This window comes from Uloborus diversus, chromosome 3, assembly GCF_026930045.1.
Source record: "Uloborus diversus isolate 005 chromosome 3, Udiv.v.3.1, whole genome shotgun sequence".
Taxonomy (NCBI): domain Eukaryota; kingdom Metazoa; phylum Arthropoda; class Arachnida; order Araneae; family Uloboridae; genus Uloborus; species Uloborus diversus.
The window spans coordinates 163,238,529-163,244,546 of NC_072733.1; positions in this window are offsets into that span (position 1 = coordinate 163,238,529).

The window sequence follows — 6,018 nt, forward strand, 5'->3', positions numbered from 1 at the left end:
ATTTTTTTTGGAATTATAGTCCTAAGAACGCAGTTTTAGACAGTTTTTGGTAATGGTACGGGGAGGAAAAAGTCGGGGGAGGGGGCTGCCATCTTCGGAAATATATTTAGAAATTGAAATCTTTCAAACGCCATTATATATTATATTTTTTGACGTTAGTGTAATGAAAGGAATGGGGCTTTTTGAAGTTGCCCTCGATTTTTTTTTAAAAAAGTAGAGCGAAATCCACCACCCCTCCGCTGGGGCTCTCCCCAAAAACCATTTTGAAATTGAAGTTTTAAAAAACGAAGTTTTAAAGAGATATTCAATGATACTGGATGGAGGGATTTAAGATCTCTCCACCTTAAATTTTTCGAAACTAGTTATTTTCGCTTTCAAATATCATACGGGAGCAGTCGGACCCTCCGCCCGAAGTTTTTTCGTAATTGAAGTCTTAAAACCGCGACTGTGGACCATATTTGGCAACGTTATAGGGGTTCGGCCATTTTTCGAAACTGAAGCTCCATAAAAGCAATCTTAAAAGACTTTCGATGCTTTCAGAAGGCAAAGCGTTTGGTATTGTCCCCTGAAAAATTTTTGACAGTGAAGCCCTGAAAACGAGGTTTGAGAGGCTCTTTAATGGTTTTAGTGGATGGAGGGGTCTTGCAAAGTGTAGCATTTTGAAGACTTTCGTATTTCAAGACCGACTAGGAAAATGAAAAAATAAATAAAAATGGGGGCGAGGGGGGGGGGGTGAATGAAATATGAGGTGTTGGACGAAATAACTGATAAATAGTCAGTAACTTTTAATTTATTTTATTTTAAGGTTCTTTTCAAAAGCAATTCAAACTTTTCCTCTAACATTAAGCATCTTTGAAAAGGAAGAATTCAAGAATCCTCCTCTGAAAGGTGAAACGCAATTTCAGGTCATCTTTGGAGGCGTTTAGACGAAAGGAGAGGTTTCAGGGATCCTCCTCCGAAGCTTTTCAAAACTTAAATCTTAAAGGCACAATTTTAGACTATTTTTTGTAGTAACCTTAGTGATGGGATGTTGGTTCGGGAACCCTCCTTCGGAAATGTTTTGAAATTGATGTCTGAAAAACGCCTAAATGAATGCGTCTTTACGAAGTCAATTGCTATCATTACTCCAACCGAACAACCGAAAATTATTTTAAATTTCTTGCAGTGGACGCGAGTTAAGGAGAGAAATATTTTGAAGACCCTTCTTTTCAGACAGACTAGGAAGGAAAAAAAAGGGGGGGGGGGAAAGGTTAACTTAATTTGCTAAACAATAAGCTGCATCTGTTTTAAAAAAAAATTAAATTTAAAGGTATCTTTTTGGAAGAATTGAGATCTTTTTCCCCAACATAATTTGCTTTTCTTTTTGTTGAAATAACCTCGTTTTCCCAAGACACGTTCTTTTCTTGAGTAAGGGGTACAGATCCCCTGACCCCTTTTGAACACCATTGCCTAGTACCAGTCGCCCAGCTAACGCAAGGTTCCCAAACTTTAATGATTCGCGCGGCACTCTTTGAAGAATTAGAATTTTTTCACAACGTCCTATAGTCCCTTCGCGGCACCCCTCACCTCCTCCTGCGGCACCCAGTTTGGAAATCTCTGATGTAACTTTTTATAATTTTTACTATCACTATCATAATTATTTCTTTAATTTTTTTTTTTTTTTTTTTTTTTTGTAGCTAAAAGTTTGAAATTCTTTGTGAGCAACTAAAACCAAAAACAACTTACTACCTTTAGCAAAAAAAATTCCACATTTTGGAGGAGCCCCGGGCCCCCTCAGCCCCTTCCTTATATACGCCCTTGCCAGGTTGCATCCATGTCCTACACACACGCGCATACATACACAACTACACACAAACACATACACACACATACACATACACACACATACACACACATACACCTACACACACATACACACAACTACCCACACATTCATGCCTGCACACAGACACAAATATATGCCTACACACACATACACACACCCCCTACATACAAACATACATGCCTACACACATACACATACCCCCTACACACAAGCACACACCCACACACACAAAACACACATACCCACACACACAAACACACTCGTGATTGCGAAAAGTATAATTTGAATTCAAGGTGTCAAAATTCAAATAAATTTTCTTGTATTTACCTCCCCCGCCACCCCTCTCAAAAAGTGAGAGAAAGTCAATAATGTGATTTCAAAGTTAATTTCGCAGTAATGATTTGCAAAAATGTAAGAAATAATACAGTTTTGGGCTCTTTGCAAAATTTTTGAGCATTGTAGCAGTAATTATTAAGCTCTCAAATTATCACATTTCAGAAATGTGCTCTGTTTTGAGAAGGAATTGTAGCGAGCTCCGTTTTGAATTTTTGGAGAACTTGCTGAAGAACGTTCGTCGGTGAAAGTAAGGAAAACGTGCCTGCTCCGACTACTACCTGCGCGCAGAATAGAGGTCGTAGGTAAACTGGGTTTGGGAAGATTGGGCGCCGGGAGCAGAGCCGACGCCAAGGGGGCCGGGGGAGGGGAGGTAGCCCTCCCCCCAGTTTTTCAGAAGTGGGGCCGCCGATTTCATTTTAGCGATGCAACAAACAAAGAAAAAGGTAAACTCTTCGTTGTTAAAAAAAAAAAAATAGTAATTATAAATGAACAATTGAAATAATAGTGACAAAAAGTATCTTTTCTGTAAAATTTGAATAGAAAATGTAATCTTAATATACAATTTAGGAACATCCATGATTCTCTTTTATTAAGATTGTCTGAGTAAGGGCCGGGGCCGCGGAAATGTAAACTTCAAACATTTTTTAACGTAAAAAAAAAAAAAATCAACCCCTGACGGTTTTAAACAAAACAAAGTAATGGATACAGTTGTTTTAGTTTTTACACGGGGATTGTTCTGGAAAATGCGCTTTTTATCACAGCATCAATGATATGCACTCGCAAAAGTAATTTCTGGGTATGCTACTGCTTTAGGTTGTTTCTTATTTCCAATTCAAAGTAATAAATGTAAGTTTTATAGAACCTTTTTAAAATTCGAATGTTTGATCGAAGCTAGAATTTAAAACCCAAAACATACGTTCATATTCCCTCGAAAATTATTTTAGGACTACTTTTTGTTCTGTAATTACTTTGGGAACTCGCTAAAGAATTTCCTTTGTTCGGGACTTTACATTTTATGAATAAATGTGCCCCGTTTTCACATGTGTCCCCCAGGGCCTGATTATGGCACAGGCCAACTAGGCCTGGGCTTGGGGCCTCATCTTCCTAAGGGGCCTCAAATTTTCTAAAGAATTATGCATAATAATTAAAAATAATAATAATAACTTATTAATCGCAAAAAACTTCCTTAAAGGAGAATTTTTATTCATTCTGCTGTTAGTGAATTCACCATGTCACAACTATGAGGGGCCCTGAAGGGATTCATAAATGCACATGGTTAATGATTCATGTAATTTTGGGATAGACAGAGGCCCCAAAAATGAATTCCGACGGGGACCAAACCTAACCACTGTATCCCGCTATAGAGTCTTCAGGGGGCCTCCACATTATTGTGGGCCTAGGGCCTCACTTTTAGTTAGTCGGGTCCTGGTGTCCCCCCTTTTCACCTTTATAGGAAAGGGGCGCACGAGCGAACATGGTATAGGATAACGTCAAGCAAAAAATCTTGAAAAAATCTCAAGTAATGGCAGTGGCATTCTTACTTCTTGGCCAAACTCTTAGAGCAATGAGCCAGTTTATTTTCCTGTGGTAACAACTTCTTAGTTTTCACAGGTGTTTTATGTAAGTTTATCTCTGTCTCATTCACGTGAAAACATATTTTAAACTAAGTAATAAGCTAAACTTAATCATTACACACCATAATATGAACATTATTCAAGTAAATTTATGACAAGGTTTAAATTTTTTAGTTACACTAAGAATTCTTACATTTTGAAAATTAGTTTGTAGGTAGATAACGGAGCACTTGTGAACATGTAGGGGCACATGTGAACAGTTCCTATATATTTCCGTACTATTAATAATGGTTTATGGTTATTATAAGTGTGAAAAATTACTACTAGCAGTTTGTAAATTTGCTGTTAATATTTATTGCATTATTATTAAATATTTATTTATCTGTTTTATTATTTTTTATTTTTAAAAATTTTTTTTGTTACTAAATAGGCCAATAAATTGGCCAACAATTTAGTGGTACATAACGCTCACTAGGAAAAAACAAGACTAAATATTTTCCATTAACTAAAAGCTGAAATTTCAAATAATTTTAAAATTCATCATCATATTATGTATGAAGTTTGAACGCACTATATAACAAGAGTAGGGGAAACCCGGGCATCGTGAATACCTTAAGCTTTTCTTGATTATTGACGTTTAGTTCTAACGGGGGAAATTGAAATAAATGTTTATATCACTCTTCGTTTAAAGAACTTACGTAATGCAATAACGGTTGTCCTTAATATTAAATAAACAATTAGATATAAGGCCAGTTTTCAACAATGGCATGAATATTCACTTTGCCCGACACCCCGGGTAAAGTGGATTCGGTACTAGGGGAAAACGAACAACATTGATTGTCATGAAACTAAACATTAAAAAATGAAATAACCGTCGAAAGTTAAAGGAACATATTCGAAATTTTTTTTTTTTTTGCAACAATGCTAATTATTGTAGTTACTACAAGCAAAGAAATTGAACTTAAAAATGAAATAAACTTTGAAAATTAAAAGAACATATTAAAATACATTTTTTGCAACAATGCCAATTATTCTAGTTATTACAAATAAATAAGTTGAACTTAAGTAAAATAAACATCGAAAATTAAAGGAACATATTAAAAACAATTTTTGCGACAATACTAATTATTGCAGTTATTATTATAACAAACAAAGAAATTAAACTAAAAAAAATCAACATCCAAAATTATAAGAGCATATTTAAAAAAGAGCATTTTTCTGCTACAATACTAATCATTGCAGTTATCACAAACAAAATCATCACCATTTTCAAATGCTGAACACTCTTCATGACACCACTGAGTACTAATACGACATTGTATTCAGTTTTCCGTTGGCCGATCATCTTCTTCAATGTAAATTTCAAGGCCATAGCCAGCAGGGGGGGGGGTCAGGGGTCAGGACCCCCCCCCCCCCCGAAAATTTCAAAGTTTTACATGCTAGAAAAGAAATTGTTTCGTTTTTCGAACTTCAACTCTGAAAAATTCAAGCTGTCCCCGAACCCCCCCCCCCCCATATCAGCAAAGATCGTCTAAACGTCCTCGTTTTCAGGGCTTCAATTCCGAAAAAATTTCCTGGGGAGCGCCCCTGAAAATTAGCGAAGAGTAGCCCCCAAACCCCTCTTCCCATGAACATCACCGAAGATCTTATAAAACTTGTGTTTTAAAAAGCTAACTTCAAGAATTTTTCATGGAGTGTCTCTCTGCCCCTCCCCTTCTTCCTGTTAACATCATTAAAGATTGTCTTAAATTCAGTTTTCGGGACTTGATTTTCGAAGAGTTTCCGGAGGAGAGATTGAAAACTCCTCCCCTTACGTCATTGAAAAATCATGGAAAATTACGTTTTTGGAGCTTCAATTGGGAAAGATTGCCGGTACCAAAGGTGATCTGCAATCGTGTTTTGAAGATTTCAATTTCAAAAAATTTCCGTGGATTAGCCCCGAATTTCTCTTCTCTAAAATTGCTTTTTTGCAACTGCTATTTCGAAAATTTTCGGGGGTTTGCCCCCGAACCCGTCTCTTCATAGCATAACAGATGATAATCGACAATTAAATTTTAACAGATTCAATTTAATGAAAGGACCAGGGGAACATCTCTGAATGCAACCTCCCATTGCATTACCAAAAGTTGTCTAAAATGCATTTTTAAAACTAAAAATTAATAAAATATCTGGAGTTGGGCCTTTAAATCTCTCCTTCTCATCACCAAATCTTCTAAAACTGCATTTTTAGAGTTATTTAAAAAAAAATTCGTTAGTGAGCTCCCGAACTGTCCTTCTATTAAC